This window comes from Cygnus olor, chromosome 16, assembly GCF_009769625.2.
Source record: "Cygnus olor isolate bCygOlo1 chromosome 16, bCygOlo1.pri.v2, whole genome shotgun sequence".
In the NCBI taxonomy this organism is placed as follows: Eukaryota; Metazoa; Chordata; class Aves; order Anseriformes; family Anatidae; genus Cygnus; species Cygnus olor.
This window is the reverse complement of record NC_049184.1, coordinates 8,611,796-8,624,033: the sequence shown is the minus strand read 5'-3', so window position 1 is coordinate 8,624,033 and position 12,238 is coordinate 8,611,796. Positions and strand designations below refer to the sequence as shown.

The window sequence follows — 12,238 nt, the reverse complement described above, 5'->3', positions numbered from 1 at the left end:
ACACATAAATAGTAGAAATACGTTTTGATAAAAATGTCTACATGATATAGGGCTGTGTTGCAAAAGTGGAATGGTTTTGGACCTGATCCTGCAAGCTCTTGATCATATGAATGATCCCACAGGTCGCACTAGGACTTCACTGCTAAAAAAGGGCCGTGTACATAAGCAGGAAAAAAGAAAAAAAAAAGAAAAAAAAAAAGATTTTATTCTGTTTTCAAACTGATAAATACACCTTCTGAGTTGTTTCACTTGTACTTACTGCAGTATGTCTCGGGCCACACAAGACTTTTGTACTGGGTTAAGAATGCACGTTTTTTCAGTAGTCTTGAGGGGTCCAAAGGTGGTCGAGATGTGCATTCAGAAGATGAGATACAAATCTTTTGTTTAAAAGTTTGACATGGTAGAAACTAGTATTAGTGATACCACCCTGTGGATTAGTTTAGGCTCTTTCAAGTCAAAAATTTGACTTGAAAATCCTACAAATGGAAATCTAAGAATTCCCAGCTACCTTTGTTAAGACCAAGAAGCATAGGACATTACAGAACACAGGAAATATTGTTAATGTGGATTCAGGATTTATTCCACCTGTGATTTGAATGTGGGTTATTGTCTTAGCAGAGTTCTTATCCCTTGAACACCATAAGTTTCTAATTTTTCAATTCTTGATGAATGAACCCTTTACTCTTGTGCTCTGAGGGAAGTTTTCTCACTGATAGTTGTTGGGGTACTAGGTTGGTGTTACTTGTCATGACTTTGCAAAGATGTTTTCTTTTTATGTAAGTAATGCAGCATGAGGCAGTGAAATGGTGCCTCATATTTTTATTTATAGCCCTGAGTCATTGACATATCCAAAACCTAGCTTGTAATAGTCTACCTCCAGTTTTTTTTTTTCACCCAAAGCATGCTAAAAACAAAACTAAAAATATGTTGCATAGCAATGAGTTCTCCATCAAGAAAATATCTGTTTGGATTGCTGGACTCCTGCATACAACTATGTCACTCTGCTAAAATTCAGTTGCTTGGTAAATGTATATCTAAAGATATATGTTTACTGAGCAACGTATATCAGAATGGGCATGGAGACATTCTAATTTCATGACTACTCCTTTGAAAATTTGTCTGATTAATACTGAGAGGAATAATTCTATGTGAAGGGAATAGTAAACACTACCCACTTGAATGAGTTTTCAGTAGATGATGTGAAATACTCTGTCCATTCAGAACCCTATCCTGAAGAAAGTAATCTTTTTTTTTTCAGCAATAACTCTGATTAAATAAATTAATACATGATTAATACAAATTAAAAATATATGGGAGTAACTATTTTGGCTTTACATATGGTTGAACATGTTCAAAGTTTCAATAAGTTCAATCTATAAAAGCAGAATCATAAAACCAGAAAGAGACAAAAAGATTTTCAGGGGGAATCAAAAGCGTTTCAGAATCAATGAAATCCATTATTTAGGTTTTATGGACTACACATCTCTATCTGAGATTTTTGTGATAATATAGTGAACAAAATTCAAAGCATACTGTTTAGCCTAATGTCTGTTGTTATTGCTGAATTATCATAAATCCCAAACACACTGCACAACAGTTTTCCCTGAATTATCACAGAGTAATCATTCATACTTTCATACGGTCATGAATGCAGTTTTGCCTTGCACTTAAAAGGTTAGCATATCTGTGACTGGACTGACCAATGTAAGATCTAATTCATTAATTACCATTATAAGTTCCAACCTTGATTTATAATAAGGCATTTCTAGTGCAGTTGCCTCCAGGATCCTCATAATACCCAAAAGAAGAGAAAGTCTCTTGGTTAGTGCCTAATCCCCTTTATGTCCTTGTAGGTTAATGTCATCTCTGACGTACAGATGACATATCTGAAAGAGGATGTGACATGTATTGTTTATAAATTATTTTGATTTATTTTATGTTTTATCTTTAAATTTATCCCCGATGAAAACTACTAAATTGACATCAGTAACGACTCCTTTTGTGTGTGTGTGGTATAGACAGGTGTTCAGAAGATGTTACATTAAGACCACCAACCCATGTCACTTAAACTACTGAACAGCCATCAAGTAGTAATAACTTCCAATTACTACTAACCTGAGCTGGAGTTGAACCAGTGACCTTGAAATACTCTGTATCCCATTAACAGTTCCCTAAGCCATCCAGTCCCCTGGTGTTTGATTGTTCTGAATACAACAAAAGAGCTTTCCTTCATTTTTCTTTATTTCATTTTTTAAAACTGCTTAAAATTAGGGGTGGATAGGTATCGAAATACTCAATTTACAGTTTCTCTGTATCTCTAATACCACATCTAGAACAGCTTTCATTTTCACTGAGAATGCCTCCCGCTGAAAAGAAATTCTCTTTTCTCAGTCCTTGATGCCTTGTCTGTCACTGATGTATTTTGCACACCTAGATCTCAAGAATCAGTAAAAGCTGCCATGCATCTGCCTTACATTACATTACACTGTGGTCTCAGACTCGCATGTTGAATCCTTGCATATCCTCTCTGTTATGTTAAAAGTGTGTTAAAAGCTGACCAAATAATGAGAAACGATAAATTAGGTGTTAATTCCTGTTTGTGGAATACCTGTCATTAGAGTTTCTTAATCGATATATTTATTTTTTTTTAATCCATGCTCGGAAACAGGTACTTGAATATTTGATATTTTTCCTAGGTCAAACACCATGCTGGTGTGTTAGACCCCAGCCCCGGTGCTCCTTGTACCACAGCAAGTGCTTGCAGGGAGGGAGAGGGCAGTGGGCACCGTGGCTAGGGCTGGGGTCACCTGTTGGGGTGGCTTGGCCTTGCCTTGTGTGTTCGGGTAGGTGACCTGCTAATGGCAGAAGCAAGGGCGGCAAGACCTTCATACTTGCCCATTAAAAAATAAACACTTTCTGTAGCATCCACCCAGCTGTAAGGTTTTGCCAGTTCATTTACACTTTTACAATCTAAAATAGTTTCAGCTGCAGCACTTTGGTGTACCTTTGTGACACCTTCTGTGAAGAAAAGGTGTCAGTTCATTATGGTTTGTAACCCACCACCTGCCTGCCTCGTATCCGCATTAAGAGATCTAGTGATATTGCTGGAAACTTTCATCCCACACTTTCTTCTCCAAATTTCTAGTGCTTTGGGGCAAATTCAGTGTTTTCATTAACATTTAAGATAAATCTGGAAAGAGCACAGACATTAATGCAGATTACAGGCCAGAAATGCTAAGCAGTAACAGCTTCCTTTGATCTGCTGAGATATGTCAGTTGTAAATACTTTGCACTCCTGAAAATCAGCACTGTGCAGCCCTTGTCCAGATAAATGGGGAATTCAGCCATCAAAGTCCTGGTAAGTCCCGCGCTGCTGAGCACATCTATACTACAGTCCCTTTCCATACCCTGTCATTTGGGTTTGATTCTAGACTGATACAAGGGGAAGAAAAGTGCATTTTGACAGGGATGAGCAGGCCAATATCCACCTCACACCCGAGCGTGATGTTGGTCTCTGGTAAGCAGGTCCCTCTTTGAGGGACTCATTCCAGGAGATGTTTGCATCTCACACTGCCACATTCTCCCTTTGAAAATGCACCAGCAGCATATGCCCTCTATTACATCATAGGAGGAGGTAGGCAGGTGTCTTTTACATAATAATTCCTCCTTACAGTACTTGCCTAGCAAGCAGCAGACCTGAGCTGAACTGCTTTAACAGAGGGGATTGAAATACATCAGGGCTCCCCCCTGGAAGAACATCCTCCTCCTTCAAACTTTACATTATTTTGCACAGAACAAGGACAATTTCCGTTTTTCCTGCTGAAGCTGTGCTACTCTGCAGAAAATAAATAAATAAATAAATAAAATGGGGATTTACAACACCAGAAGGAAACCTACAAGGAGTTTCAGAGGCAGTGTACACACCTTGGAAAAAGACCTTCTGAGGGTTTGGGTCACTCTTCCAAGAACTGTGTTTTATTCAGTGGCTCTTTACTGTGAAATGTAGAATCATTCTTTGGAATCATTCCCCCAGATAGCAAGGAAACCACAATTTCTTTTTCAACAACCTCCCATCCCCATCTCCCCCTTTATTAGTCAAGTGAAACCTATGATGAAAACTACCCTTTCTTTCCAAGTCATTTACTGACTGGCCCCAATGGCACTTTCCAGAGGGAGGGAGTTAAACCTGGATCCCCATCTCTGCCTGAGTGTGCATTGATGCTGTTATCAAGTTTAAAATAATGATAATAATAAATAAAAGAACTTAAGCCCTCTCTCATTTACAAAAAAAAATGTTAGGGATAGTTTTGGACAGAGGATCTTGAGCAGGCAGAGAGCATGAAAGACAGGAATATGATTCTTAAGGGCAGGATTTAAGACTCATTCATGTCCTTATTATTTCCTCATTGTCTGGATTTCTGCTCTTCCATCATGGTACTAGTTTTGGCCCCATTCTCAGGGGTCTTGTACACACCATATACTTTACAGTATGCTTAAGTGCTTAACCAATATATGATTTTACTAGAATAGCCTCAATTTAGGCTTCAAAATTGAATCCTTTCTTTACAAGCACATTAAGAGCAGCAGTGTAAAATACTAAGCACAATACATGGAACATTATTCACTCTGGAATTTACATCTGGGACTTGCTGTTCACATGGAGGTCTCTCATTTACCCCTGAAAAGGGAAACAACGCTAATGCAGACAGGGTTTGGAAAGTAAGATGTTTCCTTCCCTGCACCAGACTTGTCATCCTGCGGGTGGGTGTTCCTGGCTACATGTAACATTTGACTACAATTTTAATATGAGACAACAAAGTAGATCCAGTTTGGTCAGGTCTATATAAATACATTCTCAAAGGTTGCTTTACCTTGGCATTTTGTATGAGAGAAAATTGTTCCTTTAAGCACAAGGATGCTTAGCTGGAGCAAAACAAAACTTTTACAGCAAATTTGTCTTCCAATAAAATTACACTGATGAGTTAGGTGGCTTTTTTTTCCTTTAACACACGGATGATAATTAATTGTAATTGTAAACTATGTCAGGTTTCCTCAGGCCTGTCTTCCAACCATCAGGCAAAAATAGTTCAATGTCATTTTACCAAAGTCCCCCAGCTGCTGGAAATTCCACTTCCCATCTCCAAGTGTTTTTCTTTACCACAAAATAACAAGCAAGTCTCCATGTGTTTGTATCAGTCCTGAAAGTGCTGTCTGTAAAAGTCATGTCATAACCTCAATCAATCACTCACCATTGGCCAACACTTCAGTAGATGATCCAGAAATACTACTTATTGGGATTATACTTCAGGAAATAACATATTGCTGGCTGACAGCAGCAGCAAAATACTTTATAAAGAGGTCAGATAACCCAAAGTTGTCCAAGTAGTTTCTTTCTGTAGCTTCTGGGGCTGAATCTATTTACACACCCCTAAGTATATGTCACAAAGCACTTGGAAACTGGGTGGCAGGAAGAGCACTTAGGGCTATTTAGTGCCATGAATATATACAACCACCGATGGCAACTACTTTTCAGTATTCCTTATCTTTCCCGAAGGAGTGCTGAACTTCTCAGCAGAGCTACAGAGACAGCACCAAGGACTGTGTGCTATAGAGGGTGACGGAAGCAGGGTGCATTGATGCAGGAAGGAAGTAGGGTGCTGCTGGGCACTGTAAATACAACAGCTCAGCACAGAGAGGGCTGAATCCTTCATGTTGCCATGCTGAAGTGGTCCTTGGTCAGTCTTCTGCCTCCTTGTGATCCTACAGGCAGTCACGAATGTTAGAGTACATAGGAAGTACCTGAGAGCAGCAAATCTACAGCCGCTCATTGGAATCACTTTTCTGGAACTATTTCCCTCAAAAATCCGTTTCAGAGAGGACTTTAATGTGGATCTCTGAAGCCTGGAAAATAAGTAACAGTTGTGGGGTAATTAACCTAAATTAGCTATTACTAATTTTTTTTCTACAAGTAAATTCCTACATGTAGGTAAGTAGTTATTAATTTCTTTCACTTGCTCAGAAATATGCATATTAAATTTTCTAGATGTCAACATAGTTCACTCATTAATTAATCTGTTATGTACTACCAAAATGCCACTGACCATTTAGACCCATGAAAAATGCAACCTGTAGATTTTGAGTCTGCCCTTTCTTAGACTGGATATTCAAAATTTATGGATCTGCCAGTCAAGATATAATAAAATGCAGAAACATGCTTGTAAAAAGAAATGTGATATTTACTGTTCAGCCATGTAATATCTTCTACTTATACATGTCCCTTGAGGATAACTTGATGTTATTGGAAGTATAGTTTTCTTAGGCATGCTCCATTTTCCTCTTTCAGGTTCTCTTCTTCCTTTTTGTCGTTTTCTCTTTCTTAGATCTCCTTTGGAAAGTGTCAGCCCTTGAAAAAAGTAGCATTGTAATAATAGTAGAAATGAGTAGTGTTTGAAACGTAATAGCAGGCTTATTTTAAATAATTTGAAATATAAAGCTGAAGAGCAATTTAGAATGATTATGTTTAAGATCACTGAAGATTTAAACTTTGGTTCTTACTTACACCAAAGCCAGTCTGAACAGACTATATGCATTTCTGCGATTGCAAAATCAACATAACTAAAACCAGAATTGGGGCCTTTCGGCGTTTTTCTGATGATTTAAGCCAGTAGATAGGGTTCTGGCTGTTTCCCAGCAAACTTTGGGAATTACAGATGTATCGCTAACAGGTAAGTGGTTTAAATGAGATTGAATAGCTGTACACAAACCAAAATACAGTTCTGAATATAAAATCCTCATAAATTGTCTCTGCTACTCTAGCATCCTATACATATAGGAGCCATGAGGTCTCTGGTGTTACATCTGTCTGTATACGTAAGTCTGTCTGTGTATGCACATCATATTCCACATATTGCATGGATGAAAGGATGCCAACTTAAGGTCTTAGAGGAAGCCAACACTGTGTTTTTTGTGATACTCGGTAAAACTGATTGTCGTTTGATAATGCCTGTTGGTGAAAGAACAGAGAATACGCCCTACTACATGCTGTAACTTTAGGTCTCCCTGCTTTTATCACTTTACTTGCTTTTATGATGTGTGCAGTGAAAAAAGTCTCTTGTGAATGAAAGTCTAGCTTTCGCTGCAAGGGTTATTAAATGTGGAGAAGCAGTACAGGCCCCTCTGCTACATATAAAAGGTGTTGCTTATGTGGTCAGCCAGCTGGGGAGCAGTATGGGACTGACTTCTCACCATGAAGCCAGTCTCCATAACAATTTACATAATAGTTTGGGGAAATCCCTGTGATGGGCCAAAGAAGATGAAATGGATCTGCTCTGACTTGAAGCACTACTACCCAACGCAATAATCTGGAGATGTAACTGCTCTTCCAGCATCCACAAAGGACTACACCGTATGCCAGATTCGTTTCATGACTTTCTTTTCTCATTGCCTTAAGCACAATTACAAATACATTATGCAGTGTGAATTTTTACCCTTTTTTAGCATTCAGTGGTTCTGTGAAATGCAGTCCTTTCCCCTTAGTATGCTGGGTTGAAATTAGTGCATTCCCCAAATATCCTGCTGCCTGTGCCATCCCACTGTGACCCAGAGAGGGGATGCTACAACCAAACTGATGGGATTTAGTCAATCACATCCACAATGTCTTCTGACCTCAGCTTTCACAGAGGTCAGGAATCCAAATCTGCTGCTGATCCCAGGTCAGTGCACAATGAGTTGCTGCCAGCCTCTGAGTGATAATAAGCTCTTGATTTTCAACTGGGGGAACAGTATGATGCACAAACAGAAACAAAGTCAGACCCGTTTGATTATTGGAATGGATATATGCTTATCCCTCCTCCTAGAGGGCTTCGACTGTTCATTAGATTGCATCCTTTTATGTATATTTTTGGCAGAAAGGCGTTGCACAACACCAGGCGTTGTGCTCAACTTCAGCGTGGTGCAGAACGTGACATGGTGTATTGGCATCTCCTGCATAAAACAGAATTTGACGGAAATTTAGAAAAAGTTGCCTTTGGATTGAGAGGCAGTGATCAATTCTGACAGCGTCCTGCTCAACTCAATATTATCTCTGAACCGCCTGGAACAAAATGCAAGCGTGCAGTGCATTTCTTCCCAAAGTTCAAGAGGGTAGATGTAAACACAGGCCGTAAAAGACCTGCATGTCTTGAGCTTGTAGGGGTCGTAATTCTTTCCAGCAAAGTTACCTTTCCTGTTTCTATGAATTACTCTTACATTCTTGTAAGAGATACGGTTTGAGGTATTTATGGTGCATTCAATTCTGCTATCATTGATTTACTGGACTAAACCTGCTCCAGGATATGATGTAAAGCCCCTAATTCCAAAAAACTCTTACATCTCAGCGAGAACAGCATTTTCTGCCCTGTTGCCCTCCAGCAGATGACCAACGGAGATAAACAGAGGGCACTCCACTCTCAGTTGCAATGTGCTTGGTGATGTGAAGGAATCAATCAGACAAAAGCAGATTATTAGAGTGTCTGAGAGAGATCAAACATTGCTGGCATCTTCACCCACACACGGTTGATTTACAGGCAAGCTGATAAAGTGCTGCAGCTCACTGTCAGAAGTACATGACAGCTCCTCTAGCTCTATGGATAAATTATTGCTGAAGCCCATGATAACATTTCTCCACCTAGCAACCAAACATAACAGGATGTGGCTTTTAGTACTAGGAGCCAGAATGATACAAAGAGAAAACACAGAAACTCTTCAAGCAGTGAGGTAGCGCACGAAGAAAGGAAGGCATGAATAGATTTTCACGCAAATGCACACGCGCACGTTGTGTATATCTATATCGGCTCTGCCTGCATAAAATCAGTGTTGTGTTACAGCTGTGTATTTGAAAATACACATGCCAAAACGTACATAATTGGTGCAGGCAGTTGCTGCAGAAGCGGGGTGGTAGTGATGGTAATCATGCAAGTGAACACACATGCAAACTGAAACTTAGGGCTATGGGAAGAGTACTTTGGATGTCTGTGACTGTACAGCTCGCATATATACCCAAGGCTGAACTACACAAGAGCATAAATATGTATACGAAAAGCAGTAGGTATTTCCTTTTACTTGGAAAAATGCCAGTGATAGGAAACCAGCAAATGAACTGGACTTTAAATAACACTATTTTGCTTTTTTAAAAAAAGGCAAATCAAAATAGTCTGATTACTCAGAAGACAATGTTAAAGAAAGCTGTAAATCAAATGCTTTATATTTATCTAATAACTTATAAGATAATAAGAAATATAATCTGCTAAATATTGTATCATGGCCATTTAGACATTGGTATTGCTCTCAAAAATTAAGTTGGGTTAATTAGAGCATGTACTATGTGCCTATAAAAGACTAAATCAGGCTCTGTCTCAGGAGCCAGACGTGAGTGCTTTTCAAAAACTGAATGTGACCCTGACAACTTAAAATGTGAAGTATATTGAAAGTACTTACAGGTTAGAGCTTCTGCTGCATCAGAAGTTCCTTTAACAGGGTTGTTTTGTTTTGTTTTTCATTATTTTGAAAGGTCTTTCCTTATTTAAAAATATTTTTTCTTTAATACTTTAACAGAAATCAACCCACAGAACAGTAGGAAAATGAATATGGAAATACCAGTATGAAAGAAATCAGGAAACCTGTTTATCTGCCGTGTTCTGCCAAATGAACAATCAGAAAATGTGTTTTTTTTTCTCCTCATGGCTTTTTCAGTTGCAAGAATTTAGGCAAAGTGAGAGGTAAGTGAGAAATTCTGAGATGCAAAAAATGTAAGTTGATGGTATCCCATATGTAATTCTTCATATTTGTTAGTTTGTCATATTAAGGACTCAGTACTGCTTACATTAAGCAAACTTAGTATTGTTTATCTGAAAAATAAGATCTAAGACCAATTCACATTTGTACATTTTGATTGTGTGTCTTTAGTCATTGCTATGATTGAGAGTAGTGCCAGCAAGCAAGCTTTCAAGTTGGCTTAATTAACCATTTGCACTTGTTAATACCTGCACAACTGCATTAGTTGCACACACCCTTATGAAAGTATGGACCTGACTGGAGTGTTTTCCTTATTAATAAGTATGTTTTTGGCTGGATTACTTGAAGTACATCATGCCTTTCTATCACTGGAGGTTAAGTGCAAGGGGGGAACCTGTATTTTCATCACATTTTAAAATCTCTATCTAATTTTAACACGCACTACACAGACTTGCAGACACATTACAGATCAGTTTCTGCTGGACCTCATGGGGAGGATTTAACAGTGCAATTCCTGTAAAAGTCAACAGAAATTGCATGGCTTAATCCTTGCATGCTGCATTGAAAAATTACCTATAAATATTTCACCATTATGTTTTATTATTACAGTCAAATTTGTTTTATGTACTTATTATTTAAGGGATAATAGGGCAGGTGTCCCATTTTATGAGGCAATAATCTGGTTCACGTTGGCTCCATAGTTTATCCCTACCAGTGAGCTGCATTATCGCCAAGGGACATGGGGAGCCTGTCTTATTATAGTAATAATAATACCTTACATTTCTACAGCACCTTTCCTCTAGAATGATCCTAAAGCACTTTACAAATCCTATTAGATTTTTGACAACTGGGGTCATCTCAAGGATTATTTCAATAATGCCTTTTCTGGAGTCAAGATAGAAACCAGACTTTAGACCATCCAGACAGTCTCTCTTGAATCTCTGAAAACATTTGCTGTTTATACATCTCTTGCTCAGCTGGCTGGGTGTACACATGCAGAGGAAGAGGTTCAAGATATTGATGGATGTCCTGGGCTGTAGGACCAGAGGTTCACATACGTTGGAAATTGAACATGATGCTCTTGTTACTCAGATGTCTTGTAAATATCTCTTTGTAAGGTACATCAGCAACAGCTCTCTGAGGAGAGGTTGTGTGAGCTGGACTGCAGGCGTGCGAAGACAGCCCTCATGTTTATTGGAAGGTTTGCTTGAAACCGGATCAAAGGGGAGTGATTCCCACCCCTTCGTTAGGTAATGTTCTTCCAGATGATTTAGATTACGTATCCTCAATCTGGCCATGAGGATAGTTAATGTTAGTGCCCTTCTGGTAGATGTAGGTGCTGCTGACAAAGAAAATCATCCTACTCTCTTCCATGCAGCTTGGCTATGCACTGGTTTGGTTTTATATTAATGTAATAGCTATATTTAAGTTTGGGCTAGGCTGCTGTTATTTTTCCTGAATACTAGTTTCCTAACACTAGTGACAAGCTAAGGTATGAAAGCGAAGTTGCCTTACAGCCAGATGTGTCTGTGTGTGCCTGTTCCCAGTTCTCGTTTATGAATCAGTTCCACATGAAGTCCTGCTTAGGCTGTGAATAACATTATCTAATGTATGTGCCTTGTGTGCCTAGCCCTTTGGCTAATATTGTGTGCCACAGTCACAAAGTATGGCATCACTGAATATTTCAAGCCTCTGCATGACTTCAGAGCTTGTGACTGCAGTGGTTCCTCTTGGTTACAGCCTGCCCCAGGGAAAGGAGTTGCCACACTGAGATTAACCTTGCATTTTATCAAAAGTAAAAAAAAGGGGATTTACCTATAAACGTTGTGGCTTTTTGCTTTTTCTGATCCTTCTCTTATACATTTTTTTTCTTTCTTCTGTTCTCTTTCTTCAGCTATAAATCCAGAAAGGTAAAATCTTTTATGTTTTGCTGCAATATGAGTATCTAATCATTTTCAGTAATAGAAGTATTTTATTTCTACTTGAAATTTGAAGCCTGCCATGATTAAATTACATATTCTTTGGTTAAATAAGATATATAAGGCTGAGATATAAGGCTGTCTTACCATCCTACAGTCACAAGGGCATTAGCTACTCAGAGACAGTTACTCATTCCTCCTGTAACCAAAATTCCAGTCTGACATGAGAAACCTTAGCAACTGTCACCTCACTGAAATTACCAGATTTCCAGGCTAAATTATAATTTTACAATTTGAATCTTCTCCACAAATAATAATAATAATAATAATAATAATAATAATCTTAAAACAATTCCAGAGTTTTGTTTACTTGTGTCTCGTATGATTCAGCATTCTCAGAATATACTATTTTTTTTTAGTATTGGAGGAAAAAAGGATTGGTTTCTGCCATCTTCAAAGAGAATTATTTGACCAACCAGATTTTTAAAATATTAGTGCATAACTGTGTTAGTAGTTGTTTAAAAGGATTATTATTGGCCCCTACCTGT

The 12,238-nt window shown here is 38.5% G+C and overlaps 1 long non-coding RNA gene across 1 annotated transcript in view; it reads left to right on the top strand.

Annotated features, from left to right (window-relative positions):
• LOC121079070 overlaps positions 1 to 12,238 on the top strand; it is a 68,345-nt gene that overhangs the window by 5,235 nt on the left and 50,872 nt on the right. Inside the window, exon 3 of the long non-coding RNA XR_005824854.1 lies at positions 9,592 to 9,755. This is a non-coding gene — a long non-coding RNA (uncharacterized LOC121079070). The remainder of the gene's footprint in view (positions 1 to 9,591; positions 9,756 to 12,238) is intronic.